The 16,298-nt window shown below is 40.3% G+C and overlaps 1 protein-coding gene across 14 annotated transcripts in view; it reads left to right on the plus strand.

Moving 5' to 3' along the window:
• LOC128691673 (protein lap4) overlaps window positions 1-16,298 on the plus strand; it is an 854,149-nt gene that overhangs the window by 279,710 nt on the left and 558,141 nt on the right. The window lies entirely within an intron of this gene.

Genomic DNA, 16,298 nt, shown 5'->3' on the forward strand with positions numbered 1-16,298 from the left:
TGTGCATCAGTTATCATGTTTCTTAACTTTTCACTAGAATGGTAAATGTTTGACTGTGGTACTCTGTAGATGTTTATCACTGTGAGGGGTTTTTGTAGGTCTTTCAATTTAAATTTAGCTATAATATATTCTACATGTTCATCCCTTGTGCAAGAATTATCTATACGTACATTCAAGGTGATCTGAGTAGTATATAGCTGTTCCGCCCCCTTGCTGTTCTGTTCTACAGTTGTGAATGGCTGTGTATCCAGGAATGGCATAGACATCTGTAGTACCAGACTTTAGCCAGGTTTCTGTGAGTATGATGATTGACATACTGGTATGAAGGGAATTGAGTAATGCTGTGAGGTCATTATAATGTTTGCTCAAAAACCTGACAATGTAGTCAAAGATAGTTATGTTATTGTTGGCTCTAAGTAATGTCTTTGCTTGTTCTGCTGTAAAATAATTACAGTTGCTGTTCAATTAGTGTAAGTCATTTAACCTTTTGTCTGTCGCAACCCCCAATCCTGAGGTGTCACCTGGTGTCGCAAAATTTAAAAAAAAAAATTATTTTTCTTATGAAATGATAGAGAATCTTTTCCCGATTGTAATGACACCAAAAAAACAAAATTTGATGGAAAACTGATGGAATTATGCTCTTGCGAAGTTAGCGACCTCGGCGCTGTTTACAAATCGGCGATTTCGCCCACTTTGAGCCCTATTTTCGGCTAATTCCATTGTTCCAGTCGCCCAAACTCATAGCTATTTCTTTAGAACTCCATTTTTTCTATCGATTGAGTACAAGAAACTGCCCATTTACCGATTTCAACTACCTAATAATGTGGTCAGAAATTTGCAATTTGGCCAATTTCACGAAAAGTAAAAAATATGACAATTTCAAAATAAGGTCCAGAATGAACAATGCAGACATTCCTGGCTCTAAAATAACATTTTCTTTGCTCATCAGTCATGTCTCCAGGCCCCTCTGATATTACTCTTGCTTTCTATTTTGAATTTTTATTCAAACAAAAAATAGAAGACTTACTATTATGCAGACTACTGCAATACTGTAATAATTGTATAAATAACATCACCCCATTCATGACTGCATATTAGAATGGCTAGTTGGACATTTATTGGACAATGGCATCATTTGTTTACTTTTGAACATTGGCAAAAGTCAAACATTTCCCCTACTTTGAGCTCCATTTCTAGGTTCTTTTTATAGTAAAATCAATCAAAATCACCTCGATTTCTATAATATGTTTTCCATTCTATCAAATGAGACCAAGAAAACGAGAATACAACCATAAATACTCTACGAAAATAGACCACAAAGTCTGCATTTTAATTAAAAAAAACGGTCGGAGTTTTTTTTTTCTCATTATGCACTGCATGCTCCAGGATTTTTTTTATATGGTGCACACTGACCACACAGACCCATTCTCTCACATGTGGGCCTACCAGCTTTCTCCTGCCTGATTTGAAGCCTCTAGAATTTATGAGTATATATACATCAAACACGGTACCTCGTAAGACGTATATATATGGCCGCGACAGTCAAAGGGTTAATGAAAGGTTGAGATCAGGATCAATGATCGTGATCATAAGAATGTGAGTGACTCTACAACTAGACTTTTGAATAGTGTTATGTTAAACATAATAATTATGATACTAAACTAATTTATCTTACTAGCTAATGGATTGTTACAAGTCTTTTTTTTTTTTTTAAATTACAGGGTACAGTTTACTCTTAATGTGGTACATATTTGATGATTTAATATTGAACAGTTATAGCTTTAGAGTTTGACAAAGTTGTAAATTTAGCATAGAAGTTTACTGAACACAATAAAATTTATAATTATATTAAAAGTCTGCTGGTAATGGTAGTTATAATGAACTAAGAGAAGACAAAAATAATAGATTATAATAGATTAACCCTTTCAGGGTTTCCGATGTACTAGTACGTCTTATGCGCCAGGATTATTGACGTACAAGTACACACAAATTCTAGCGCCTTCAAATCAAGCAGGAAAAGGCTGGTAGGCCTACATGTTATAGAATGGGTCTATGCGGTAAGTGTGCGCAGTAGGAAAAAAATTTATGCACCCGCATTGCATTGTGGGAGTGGTAATTCAGTGCGCCTTTGTCATCAAGTCAAGCATAAGAAATACCTCACTCTCCCACAGTGTGGGTGGTAGGGACAGGCAGTAAGGGGGGGGCAGTGGGGGTGGTAGGGAAGGGGGCATGTGTTTGTGTAAACAACATGGCTGGCTGGCTGGCTGGCCAGGTGGCTGGCTGGCTGGCTGGCTGACTGGCTGGTCAGGTGGCTGGCTGGCTGCTCAGGTGGCTGGCTGGCTGGTCAGATGGCTGGCTGGCTGGTCAGGTGGCTGGCTGGTCAGGAGGCTGACTGGCTAGTCAGGTGGCTGGCTGGCCAACCAGCTAGTCAGGTGGCTGGCTGGCCAACCAGCTAGCCAGCCAGCCAGCCAGCCAGCCGGCCAGCCAGCTGGCCAAGCAGCCAGCCAGCTGGTCAACCAGTCAGCCAGCCAGCCAGCCAGCTAGCCAGCTGCCAGCCATGTTGTAAACACAAACCCACACTCCCTTCCCCACCAAAACATTGCTGGGACCTATAAATACTATGTATATATTTCTAGACAATAGTATGTGACTAAAATAGGTGAAAATGTTCACTTGTCAATGTTTGTACAGTTATTGTGTAGTATATAACGGGTGTATATATCCAAAATATAGCTTATATTGGTCTCACTGGCCATAAAAGTTACTTGAAAAAATAAAATGTTAAAAAATAAAAGAAAAACATAGGAAAAAATAAATAAACTATTACCGCCTGACCGGCAGTCGGCAATGTTGCCGTAAGCAGTTCACTTTGTCAACTTCGTGCTTCCATATCTCAGTAAGTATTGATCACAATTTTTTTCTTGGCCTATAATGCTCACAAAAATATGTTCTATTGTAAATTTTTTTTTTTTTTTTTTTTTTTTTTTTTTTTTTTTTTTTTTTTTTTTTTTTTTTTTTTTTTTTTTTTGACCCTGAGAATTTTGGGAGAGGGCCTGTTGACCCTGAAAGGGTTAAAATAACTTATTATGCTAACTCTTATTATGGCACAAGTTTGACAACATAATATTGCACTGGTTATCAGTTCTATAATAATAGTTTATAATAGTAAGTAAGTAATGGTAAGTTGAAAATAAAAATGGAAATAAAAAGAAAGACCACAACTGGACAAACACTATATCCCCTTTAAAATCAGGCATTATCACAGACAACACTACAGACCACTGCCCAACCTTTCTCATAACTAATCTGGGCAAACTGCCACAAGACATTACTAAAGTAACCTTCAGACTACATAACAAGACAGCAATTAACAACTTTATAGCAGCTATGAATAACATCGATTGGCAAAATGAGCTCGAAACATACAGATATGAATGAATGTATAAGTAATTTTCTAAAAAAAGACCAAAGCCTCTATAACAAACATTGCCCCAAGAAAACTAAACAGATCACAGCAAAGAGACCGAATAATCCCTGGCTAACACCAAGCATCCTCAAATCCATTAACACAAAGCACAAATATGAAAAACAGTATAGAATGGGTCAAATAACTAGAGAACAGTCTAAACGTTACTCGTCAGCACTTACCAGCCTGATAAGAAAATAGATTACATAACATCGAAGGTGATATGAGAAAAACCTGGAAAACTATCTGAAATTCTTGGAACTAAAAAGTTATCTAAAAACAAAATCAAACTAACAAAATAAGATGAACCCCTACTCACTCCAACTGAAACGGCAAACAGACTCAATGTTTTCTTCTCCACCATAGGAAAAAATCTAGCGAACAAAATACCAAGCGCAAACACCCGTCCATCAGACTACCTCATGGGTACCTACCCAAATACGCTATTCCTAGCTCCAACCAACCCCATAGAAGTTATGCTTATCATAAACACCCTTAAAAACAAGGCAGGAGACATAAACAACTTGCCTGCTTTTATATACAAAAAAGCTTCTCAAGTATTGCCACCAATTATTGCAATGCTCTTTAACAAATCCATTGAATCATCTACCTTCCCAACAATCCTCAAAATAGTGAGGGTCACTCCGATCCACAAAGGTGACCAAGCTGACTTGAATAACTATAGACCAATATCTAACTTACCAGTGCTCTGTAAAATCTTTGAAAAATTAATTCATAGACAGATCTATTCCTACCTCATCTCACACAACATATTAAACCCTTGTCAGTTTGGATTCAGGAATAATAAAACCACAAATGACGCCATCATACACATGCTAGAACTAATGTATACCACACTTGAAAAGAAAGAAGTCCCGCTGGGCATTTTCATTGATTTACGTAAAGCTTTCGATACAGTCGACCATGAACTGCTGTACTCCAAATTAACGCACTGTGGTATCAGAGGCCACTCCCTCAACTACCTAAAACCATACCTTAGGAACAGAACTCAGTATGTGTATGCAAACGATGCAAACTCTTCCACCCAACCAATCACAGTAGGAGTCCCACAAGGAAGTGTTCTTGGACCACTCCTCTTTCTCATCTACATCAATGATCTACCAAATGCATTACAGCTTCTCAAACCCATATTATTTGCAGATGACATTACATATGTCTTTTCCCACCCAAACCGAGTCATACTAGCAAACACAGACAATGCCGAATTGCAGAAAATATCTGCCTGGATGATGACTAATAAACTTACCCTGAATACTGATAAAACCTATTTCATTCAGTTTGGAAGCAAAGCTGCAAATTATCCAATTAACATGCATGTAATGCTAAACAGATCATCAGTCACAAGACTCACAGAGGGAAAATTCCTAGGTATCCACCTTGACAGTAGCCTTAAGTTCCGGACACACATACAACAAATCACTAAGAAAATCGCCAAGACTGTAGGCATACTATCAAAGATAAGGTACTACCTTCCACAATCAGCTCTCCTGGACATGGACAGACAGGAGAACAGTCTCCCTTCGATCCCCGTTGGGGAGGGGAACCTTTAGTCTGCATCACTCCACGATGCATTACTCGAACAGGGTAAAGATCAAACCGGTGAGTGGGATAGTCAGTGACTTGTCCAAGCTAGCACTTGCAGCTGTCGTCAGTGGCAGATTGCAAGTCAAATGTAATGCGATACTATTGCTCAAAGAGGCCTTCGTTGTCATCTGTCCTGACGACACCGAGGCCGAGAAACGACTTACCACTACTGCTACAACCACTATACGAGATCAGGGCTTTCTTGTTTTGACTTCCCCAGCTCTGAGGGCCAGGAGAACTGTGTTCCTCAGGAGACTCGACAGACTCATCACTGCACAGGATACTGAAGAGATCAAGATGTCCATTGAAGTGCAGAACCCCTGGGCCAAGGTGGAATTCATCACTAAAATACCCAATGCCTCATCCATGCTGAAGGTCACCTTCAGCCAGAGATCTCGCTGAGGGACTGGTTATTCACTACTTCCACATCAACCCTGCCTTCATTGAATCAGAAAAACTCCAACAAATCTCAGTGCTATAACTGTTACTCATATTTACATACCACCAAAGACTGCCCTGCCAAGGATAAGAAATTCTGCTCCACCTGCAGCCTCGAGGGTCATGATTTCAAGACATGCACTATTGCCTCACCACCTAAATGCTTGAACTGCCAGAACGACCACCATACTCTTGCTGCCAGCTGCCCAACCAGAAGAGATATACATTGGACCCTCAGCTAACGATATTAATCCATTCCTGAAAGCTCATTGTATGCTGAAATTATCGTTAACTGAATTAATTTTTCCCATAAGAAATAATGGAAATCAAATTAATCTGTGCAAGACACCACAAAGTATGAATTTTTTTTTTTCCACATGAAATATTAATTTTAATACACACAAACTGACACTTACCTTTATTGAAGATCTGGTGATGATTGATGGGATGGGAGGAGGGGAGAGTACGGAAGTTGTTAATGTTCAGAAGGGGAATCCCCTTCCATTAGGACTTTAGGTAGCACGTCCTTTTCTGGGGTTACTTCCCTTCTTCTTTTAATGCCACTAGGACCAGCTGACCATGGTGCAGCAACAGATGACGGTGGTGTAGCAGCACCTGACAGTGGTGCAGCAGCAGCTCACCGTGGTGCAACAGCAGCTCACCGTGGTTTAACAACAGCTGACTGGTGCAGCAACAGCTGTCCATGGTGCAGCAACAGCTGACGGTGGTGCAGCAACAGCTGACGGTGGTGTAGCAGCAGCTGACTATGGTGCAGCAGCAGCTGACGGTGGTGTAGCAGCAGCTGACTATGGTTCAGCAACAGCTGACTGTGGTTCAGCAACAGCTGACTGGTGCAGCAACAGCTGACCATGGTGCAGCAACAGCTGACCGTGGCACAGCAACAGCCAACTGTGGTGCAGCAACAGCTGACAGTGGTGCAGCAGCAGCTGACCGTGGTACGACAGTACATATTTCTCACCCTTTTTACCACAGGATTGGCACTAGAAGCTTTCTTTGGGCCCAAGGTGGCTTATTTAGCAGTTACAAACACTATAAACAATGGAATAATACAAAAATGTATGCATGCAACCCGCCACCCTCGCTTGTAAACAATGAGAGCAGGGCTGGATGGACAGGTTTGGGACGAGTCATGTTGGTCAGAAACAGCTGATGGTGGTGCAGCAGCAGCTGACTGTGGTGCAGCAGCAGCTGACCGAGTTGCAGCAGCAGCTGACCATGGTTCAGCAACATCTGACTGGTGCAGCAACAGCTGACTGTGGTGCAGCAACAGCTGACGGAGGTGTAGCAGCAGCTGACTGTGGTGCAGCAGCAGCTCACCGTGGTGCAACAGCAACTGACCGTGGTTCAGCAACAGCTGACTGGTTCAGCAATGGCTGACCGTGGTTCAGCAACAGCTGACTGTGGTGCAGCAGCAGCTGACCGTGGTGCAGCAGCAGCTGACTGTGGTGCAGCAGCAGCTGACTGTGGTGAAGCAGCAGCTGACTGTGGTGAAGCAGCAGCTGACCGTGGTGCAGCAGCAGCTGACTGTGGTGCAGCAGCAGCTGACTGTGGTGCAGCAACAGCTGACGGTGGTGCAGCAGCATCTGACCGTGGTACGATAGTACGTATTTCCCACCCTTTTTACATATGATTGCTTGAGAGATGGTATTTCCTGCTATCTGTTTTTCGTGTATCCACACCAATAACAGTCTCTCAACATCTTCGAGTACTTGCGATCTCTGTTTCGAAAACAAACTTGCACCTTTTGCAAGAACAGCTTCCTTGATTGCCATTTTGTTGGCCACAATAGTAGTGATGGTTGATTGGGGTTTGGCATACAACCTGGCCAGCTCCGAGGCACTCTCTCCATTTTCGTACTTAGCAATTATCTCTTTCTTCATTTCCATAGTAATTTTCACCTTTTTTACCACACGGTTGGCACAAGAAGGTTTCTTGGGGCCCATGGTGACTTATTTTGCAGGTACCATCACTAAAAACGCTGTGATAATATGAAATGTTCCGATTGTATGTGTGGATGTGACCGCACTGGCTGGCTTGTAAACACTGGCACCCACGGGACAACTGAGGCGCGCTGAGGCCACATGTGGACGCGTCTCAAAGGAATCGCGTAGGATGAGTTTTTTAGTGTTAGCCGAGGCAAAATTTTGCGTTAAAATGTATCGTGTGCTGGATTTAACATTAGGTGATGCCATCGTTAGCTGAGGGTCCACTGTACTTAAGAAACAACTCCAACAACAAAAGAAACCCAACCCACAAGCAACCACATATGCGGCTATCACCAAGCTTCATGCAGACACTACCAAGATCCTACAAGCCACGCAAGCTGCCTCCACCACTTCCCCGCCAGCTCCTGCTGGCGACTCCACCAAGATTCTTTACTGCATCATGTATGCTCATGTACAGAATATAGCTGAGCCTGGTTCCTTCAACTTCACCATCAACAAACTCTTCAAGCTCAACAATATGCCTGGTTTTACATTCCCTATATCCCCACCCTCCAATGAGATCATAAAATCCACTGCTAATGTCGCCAACATCACCGTTGCTACACCGCTATCACAAGCTTAACTCGACACAGAGATGGATCAATCAGAGACCACTGAGACACCGGCAGCTTACACTAATGAGAGTCCTCCACCGCCTGCCTTCACTGCTAGCGCAACTGACCAATCAGAAACCTCGTTTCCACCAGTTCACCCACCAGCCAAGAAAGCTAAAACACAAGAACCTTGTGATGCATCTCTCCATGCCACTGCCACTGCTACACCACAAGAAGAAGTCCATGTCCTGAATGGTGTATACTTTTACACAACCAACCAGTATAAGAACAAAATGCAGTCTTCAGAACTTACTTAGCACCTCCAGGACAGATCAGTTAAGTACAGCTATGACCCAAATATTTCATATACCACTGAAGAGCTGAACAGACTACTCACTGTGAAACCTCGCCTTGTGGAAGTCGATTACACCTCAAAGAAGAAATTCAGGACCCCAGAATGGGTCCCGTGAAGACAGTACCCTCCTTTAGCACAACTGTCAATCTCCACTCACCGTGAAGATAAGTTTCCCGGGGGCACTTTGCTGTTTGCTAAAGCTGGGGCGTGGCTCCAATCAACCCTGTAATTGCTACCTTTGCCCGACTGCACTGCTGAAGATGCCAAGCAAGAAGACACTTCCCTCCTGGGGAGTCAATGCAAGATAGAAGAAGACACCCTCCAACTGGAGGGCCCAAGAAAGAAGAAAGAAGATGAACGACACCCTCCACCCGGGGGGCCACTGCCGGGTCACCATCTTGGAGAAGACCCGGGCCGGAAGTACTGGAAAATCATCAAGAAGAAGAAGAAGAAGAAGAAGAAGAAGAAGCTCTCTTGGCACTGTGCCATTCACTCATATACCTTTATCTTACATATGGAATTTGTGCATGGGGATCAACAACATCCAATCACCTAAAACCCCTAATAACCTAGGAAAAGGCAGCAGTAAGAATGATAACAAATTCCCACTCCTGCCAGCATACTCTACCAATTTTCAAAAGTCTGAATCTGCTCACCATTAAGAACATCCATACTTATTCATGTGCCTACTACATACACAGAACAATACACGCAAATATAAACCCTCCACTCAAACTTCTCCTAACCAACACTAAACAGGACACATGACCACAACACAAGACACAGATCACTTTTTGATATACAGGTCCGCCATCACAAATCCGGCAATCAGTTATTCAGTTCCATCAGTTATTCGGCACTAATTTTGGCTAGCATAATTTCAAATTTCCAGGGTCGCCACACCAACCTGCTGCTACTGTTTGGTGGCGCTACTTGCTGCATAAGTCATTCCAATTTCTTTTTCTCCATTTATTGTTTTAACCTGCTTACTTTTAGCCCTAGCCATAGTTCCAATGAATAAAAGAAATGCTTGTCATTGTGTAAAGCACCGACACAGTACATTATCTATTAAAGATAAGGTGGCTTTGAAGCCACTGTCGGCTGCTATGAGCTCAGTCTCATGATGCAGGAGAATATGCTTTATTATTATGCTAATATCAACACTACAGCTTGTTTGCCTATCACAATTGATTTAATATGACATAATAAGCAATATAAACAACATAAAACATGTTAAATACTCCAGAATAAATAATATTTGGCATAATACCGAGCAGTTCGACGGAGGTATGAAGAGGATATGGTATACAAATACCATTCTCCTATCCCTGTCTTGGGGCTTATATTATGGAGTGTAGCACAGGGCTAACTGTGATATACATTCGTACTGCACCATAAACCTGAAACAAAAAAGTTATTTTCTCTATATAGATTATCACACATAGCAGCATATGTGTAGAGAACCTAGAATAACCCAAAAAAGTCAACGTGGCTTATTTCTAGTACCTGGCTTGGGTTAGCCATATATGATTTTTGGTAAATATTCGATTCCCAGCCAGGGTAGAAACATTAGGTGTGTTTCTTTACACCTGATGTCTATGTTTACCCATCAGGAAATGGGTACCTGGGTGTTAGCCGAATAGTGTGGGTGTTATCCTGGGACACTGACCTAATTTTCTTGAAATACTCTGCATAACAAGTGGCTTTCTATATGGTAGTATGTCACTGATGTCAGCTATGGTCTGTATATCATGTACATGTATGTGTAGTAAATAAAGATATTATTATTATTATTATTATTATTATAATATTATTATTTTCTCAGTTGTTTGTTGGGTTATCTTATTGAAACTTGGGCAATGTATGATGGAAAGATACTTCCTAACGTACACCAAAAATGAAAGAAATCAGACCATAAATAGTGGAGTTCACTTCTCAGCCATTGGCGGCCGCTTAGCGGTATATTTTTGTATGGTTTTTGTGGTTATATTCTCATTATTTTGGTCTCATTTGATAGAATTAAAGATATATTACAGAAATAGATATGATTTTGATTGCTTTCATGACGAAAAGTACCTTGAAATTGTGCTCACAGTAGCGAAAATGTTCTATTCTTTAGCGAAGCTCAAGAATAGAGCTTCGCCTGCCAGCCCAAATTCCAATATGGCATCAAGAATGGGTTGACATTATTTATACAATAATGCAGCAGTCTGCATAACAGTAAATCTTCTATTTTTTTGTGAATAAAAATTACAAATGGTAAGCAAGAGTAATATAAGAGGGGCCTGGAGATGTGAGTAATGAACAGAGAAAATGTTATTTTAGTGCCAGGAATGTCTGCACTGTCTATTCTGGACCCTATTTTGAAATTGGCATCTGTTGGAATTTGTGTGAAATTGGCCAAATTGCCAATTTCTGACCACTTTATTGGGTAGTTGAAATAAGTGAATGGGCAGTTTCTTGTACTGAGTTGACAGACTAGAAGTAAATAAGTTTATTCAGGTATACACAAATACAGTTACATAGATTATCATACATAGCAGTGTATGTATAGAGAACCTAGGATAACCCAAAAAAGTCAGACAAAGTGACTTATTTCCAGTACCTGGCTTGGGCTTGCCATATATGATTTTTGGTAAATATTTATTTTTCTCGGTTGTTTGTTGGGTTATCTTAATGAAACTTGGGTAATGTATGATGGAAAGATGCTTCTTAACATACAACAAAAATAAAAAAGACAGACGATAAATAAGGGAGTTCACTTCTCAGCCATTAGCCGCCTCTTTGCAGTATATTTTCGTATGGTTTTTATGGTTGTATTCTCATTTTTTTTGGACTCATTTGATAGAAAGGAAGATATATTACAGAAATAGACATGATTTTGACAAAAAGTACCTTGAAATTGAGCTCAAAGTTGCGGAAATGCTCGATTTTTGCCGATGTTCAGTGAACTTTGTGTAAGTCAAGTTGGTTAATTTTATTAAGAGTATTCTAGCCTAACCACTCTGTAATCTGGCAAACTCAGTAATCCGGCACACTGCAGGTCCCAGTGATGCTCGATTTGTGATGGAGGACCTGTACCTTGTGTCCATATCATACTGTGTAAAAGCTCTATGCGCATAAAGGGCCCCAAAATATGGAATTCATTACTGGAAGATATTAAAGTAACCCAGTCTGGAAATCAATTTAAGACTTTTCTCAAAAGCCACTTAATCACCCTAGACTAAATGCTAAATACTCAGTACACACATACTCACCTATGTACTCCCACATCATAACTTCAGCAATCACTTTGAATCTTTTATCCATTGTTGACAGGGATATAATTGAATCATTGTTTTCACAAAAAGCATTTTTGAATATATGAATATATCTTTTGTGTTCTACAAATTAGAGTCATTTATAATTAATAATCTACTGTACAACTATGAAATAATTACTATCCTACTGTACAACTACGATATAATCCTTAGTGTTAAGTAGTCTGTAAGCCAATAATGTTAAGTTGGCCCATAATGCCTAGGCATAACAGAGGCTTTCTTTGCATTGCAACCCACTATTGTAAATACAAAATCTCAATGTACTGTTTGTAAAGACATAAAATAAAAAAATAAATAAATGAATTGTACTAAATTAAAATGGACTAATAGTAAATTTGGTGGTGAACAGAATTTAAGTAGGTAATATTAATTAAAAAAGAAATATAAAAAAGAAATACTGTAATGTCTGTTACAAGTATTATATTTTTATTAACAATTACGTATTTGGATTCAATATTGCATGGGTAGTAATATTTGCTTATAAAGGCAATATTGTACTGGTAGTAATATTTATTTATAAAGGCAATATTGTACTGGTAGTAATATTTGAGCTTAAAAAGGCAATACAGTGGACCCCCGGCATACGATGGCATCGGCATACGTTAAATCCGGCATACGATACATTTTAACGCAAAAATTTTGCCTCGCCACACATTAAAAAACCCGCCACACGCGATTCATCCGGGACGCGTCCCACATGTGTCCTCAGCTGCCCCATGCGTGCCAGTGTTTACAAGCCAGCCAATGAGGTCGCATCCACGTATACAGTTGGTACATTTCATATTATCACAGTGTTTTTAGTAATTGTACCTGCAAAATAAGTCACCATGGGCCCCAAGAAACCTAGTGCCAACCGAGCGGTAAAAAAAGGTGAAAATTACTATGGAAATAAAGAAAGAGATAATTGCTAAGTACGAAAGTGGAGTGCGTGTCTCGGAGCTGGCCAGGTTGTATAACAAACCCCAATCAACCATCGCTACTAATGTGGCCAACAAAATGGCAATCAAGGAAGCTGTTCTTGCAAAAGGTGCAAGTTTGTTTTCGAAACAGAGATCGCAAGTACTCGAAGATGTTGAGACTGTTATTGGTGTGGATAAGCGAAAAACAGATAACAGGAGATACCATCTCGTAAGTGATCATATGTAAAAAGGACGGGAAATACGTACTATCGTACCACGGTCAGCTGTTGCTGCACCACCGTCAGCTGTTGCTGCACCACAGTCAGCTGCTGCTGCACCACAGTCAGCTGTTGCTGCACCACGGTCAGCTGTTGCTGCACCAGTCAGCTGTTGCTGCACCAGTCAGCTGTTGCTGAACCACGGTGAGCTGCTGTTGCACCACGGTCAGCTGCTGCTGCACCACAGTCAGCTGCTGCTACACTACCGTCATCTGTTGCTGCACCATGGTCAGCTGTTGCTGAACCACGGTGAGCTGCTGCTGCACCACAGTCAGCTGCTGCTGCTACACCACCGTCATCTGTTTCTGCACCACGGTCAGCTGCTGCTGCTGCACCAAAGTCAGCTGTTGCTGCACCACGGTCAGCTGGTCCTAGTGGCATTAAAAGGAGGAGGGAAGTAACCCCAGAAAAGGACGTGCTACCTAAAGTCCTAATGGAAGGGGATTCCCCTTCAAAACATTAAAAACTTCCACACACTCCCCTCCTCCCATGCCATCAATCATCACCAGATCTTGAATAAAGGTAAGTGTCAGTTTGTGTGTATTAAAATTAATATTTCATGTGGTAATTTTTTTTTTTTTTCATTGTGGTGTCTTGCACGGATTAATTTGATTTCCATTATTTCATATGGGAAAATTAATTCGCCTTACGATAATTTCGGCATACGATGAGCTCTCAGGAACGGATTAATATCGTATGCTGGGGGTCTTCACTATTAAATACTAACAGAATATAGTGATTAAATGTATTAAGTAGAATGGACTGATAGTAAATGTGGTATTAAAATAAGTTTGTAGTAAGTAATGGCAATTAACCCTTAAACAGTCCAAATGTATATATACGTTCACTCGCGCAGTGCCCCGAATATTTTGAAAAATAAAAAAAATAGATTTTTTAATTGAAAAAAGGAGCACATTTTTCTAAGTGTTATAGGATAAAAAAAAATTAGGGTCAGTATTTACGGAGATATGAGGCCCAGAAGTTGGCACTGGATGCTCATGTGACAGCAACATGGAGTCCTGCGGCTTGCAGAAGTGTTGCCAATATACCTTTTTTTCTATTTTTCATATTTTATATAATTTTTATGTTCTGATGATTACAATTTGTAGTAGTTCTTGTCATTTCATAACCAATCTTCGTTCTGACACTAGTATTAGGTACTGAAATTGTACTCAAATTGTCACAAAGACATTGACAGGTGGACATTTACACCTGCCTTAGCCATTTACTATTGTCTTGGAATATAAACAAAGTATTAATAGGTCCCAGCAATGTTTTGGATATGTGGAAGGAGGAGGAAGATTAGGAGGAGGAAGATTAGAAGGAGGAGAAGGAGAAGGAGGAGGAGGAGGAGGAGGAGGAGGAGAAGGAGAAGGAGGAGGAGGAGGAGAAGGAGGAGGACTACGACATTGATGATGATCTCTCTTGAAGCATGAAAAACAAAGTCCACCCCTGACAGTGACATGATAAGGGGAGATAACATCTAATAAGAGCTGACGTTTGATGAGCATACAGGAGGGTGGGGAAGGGTGCAGCTGATAAGAAAAGATTAGATGACCATCCCCCTCCCTTTGTTTTTGCTGGCACACAAACATTTCTGTCTATTTGTCTGTCAAGCTCCCTGTCTGTCTATCCTTCTAGCTCTCTGTCTCAGAGAGAGCCACAAGACTGTGTCATCACCTTTACTCACATCTTCAAGCAGAGTATAGCACTTTGTCTGGGTTTTTGGGTTATCCTAGGTAATTTATACTATGTATGCTTGTATTTATGTGTACCTGTGAGACAGGTAGACAAAGACAGATTGAAAGAGATAGACAGATACAGAGACAGAGACAGATGGAACAGAGATAGACAGACCCTAAACTTAGGGTTAATATCACTTTCCTCTTAAAAGAGAAGTGTTAATATGACATTACATCAGTGAATCCTTGGTGTTTGTTGCACTCTTTGCTCTAGCTGGCGCTCAATTTAACTGGCGCTCCCACACGGTACTAAATGGTCCCAGATTTTTTTTAATACAGCGCACACGAGTGTTAAGACCAATTCTATGCTGACCAGGCATCTCAGCCCAATCGTGCCAAATTTGGAGGCAGGAAAAATCAAACGTATATATACGTTTGGGCACTATGCGAGTGAATGTATATATATGTTTGGACTGTTTAAGGGTTAATAATGTAAAAGATGTACAAAATTAAAATGGACTGGTTGAAATTATGGTATTAAATAAATTTTTAGCAAGTAATAGTAATTAATAGTACTTAAAAAATGGGGTTGCAAAATGGACAGATAGTATTTATTAAACAAATTTTAAGCAAGTAATATTAATTTAACCCTTTCAGGGTTTCAGACGTACTGGTACGGCTTACGCACCAGGGTTTTTGACGTACTAGTATGCCTAAATTCTAGCGCCCTCAAATCTAGTGAGAGAAAGCTGGTAGGCCTACATATGAAAGAATGGGTCTATGTGGTCAGTGTGCGCAGTATAAAAAAAATCCTGCAGCACACAGTGCATAATGAGAAAAAAAACTTTGACCGTGTTTTTAGATTAAAACAGCAACTTTGCACTGTATTTTTGTATGGTATTTATTGTTTTATTCGAGTTTTTCTGGTCTTATTTTATAGAATGGAAGACATTAATTGAGATGATTTTGACTGGTTTTACAATGAAAAGTACCTTGAAATTGAGCTCAAAGTAGTGGAAATGTTCAATTTTTTTACCAAAGTTCAAAAGTAAACAAATCATACTATGCGCTCAATACACGTCAACTGGCGAGTCTGATATTCTTTCACAAGTGAGCTGATATTAGTTATACCATTTCTACACTAATGCAGTAGTCTGCTTAACAGTAAATCTTCAGTTTTTTGTGAGAATAAAAATTCTAAGTGGAAAGCAAAAGAATGTAAGAGGGGCATGGGGACGTGACTAAATGTTATTTTTGTGCCAGGAATGTCTTTCTTGTTTATTCTGGACCCTATTCGGAAACTGGCATCTTTTGAAATTTGTGTGAAATTGGCAAAATTGCTAAATTCTGACCACTGTATTGGATAATTGAAATTGGTAAATGGGTGGTTTCTTGTACTCATTCGATAGAAAAAATGGAGTTCTAGTGACATTATGATTTTTGTCAACTAGTACACTGGAATTGGCCGAAAATAGGGCTCAAAGTGGGCAAAATCGCCGATGCGTAAGCATCGTCGAGACCGCTAACTTCGCGAGAGCATAGTTCCGTAAGTTTAACATCAAATTTCATACTTTTGGTGTCATTATGATTGGGAAAAGATTCTCTATCTTTTCATAAGAAATAATAATTTTTTTTTTTTTAAATTTGGCAACCCTGAGAAAAAGTCTCGGGGAGGGCCTGGCGACCCTGAAAGGA

The sequence above is a fragment of the Cherax quadricarinatus genome, chromosome 26 (assembly GCF_038502225.1).
Source record: "Cherax quadricarinatus isolate ZL_2023a chromosome 26, ASM3850222v1, whole genome shotgun sequence".
NCBI lineage: Eukaryota > Metazoa > Arthropoda > Malacostraca > Decapoda > Parastacidae > Cherax > Cherax quadricarinatus.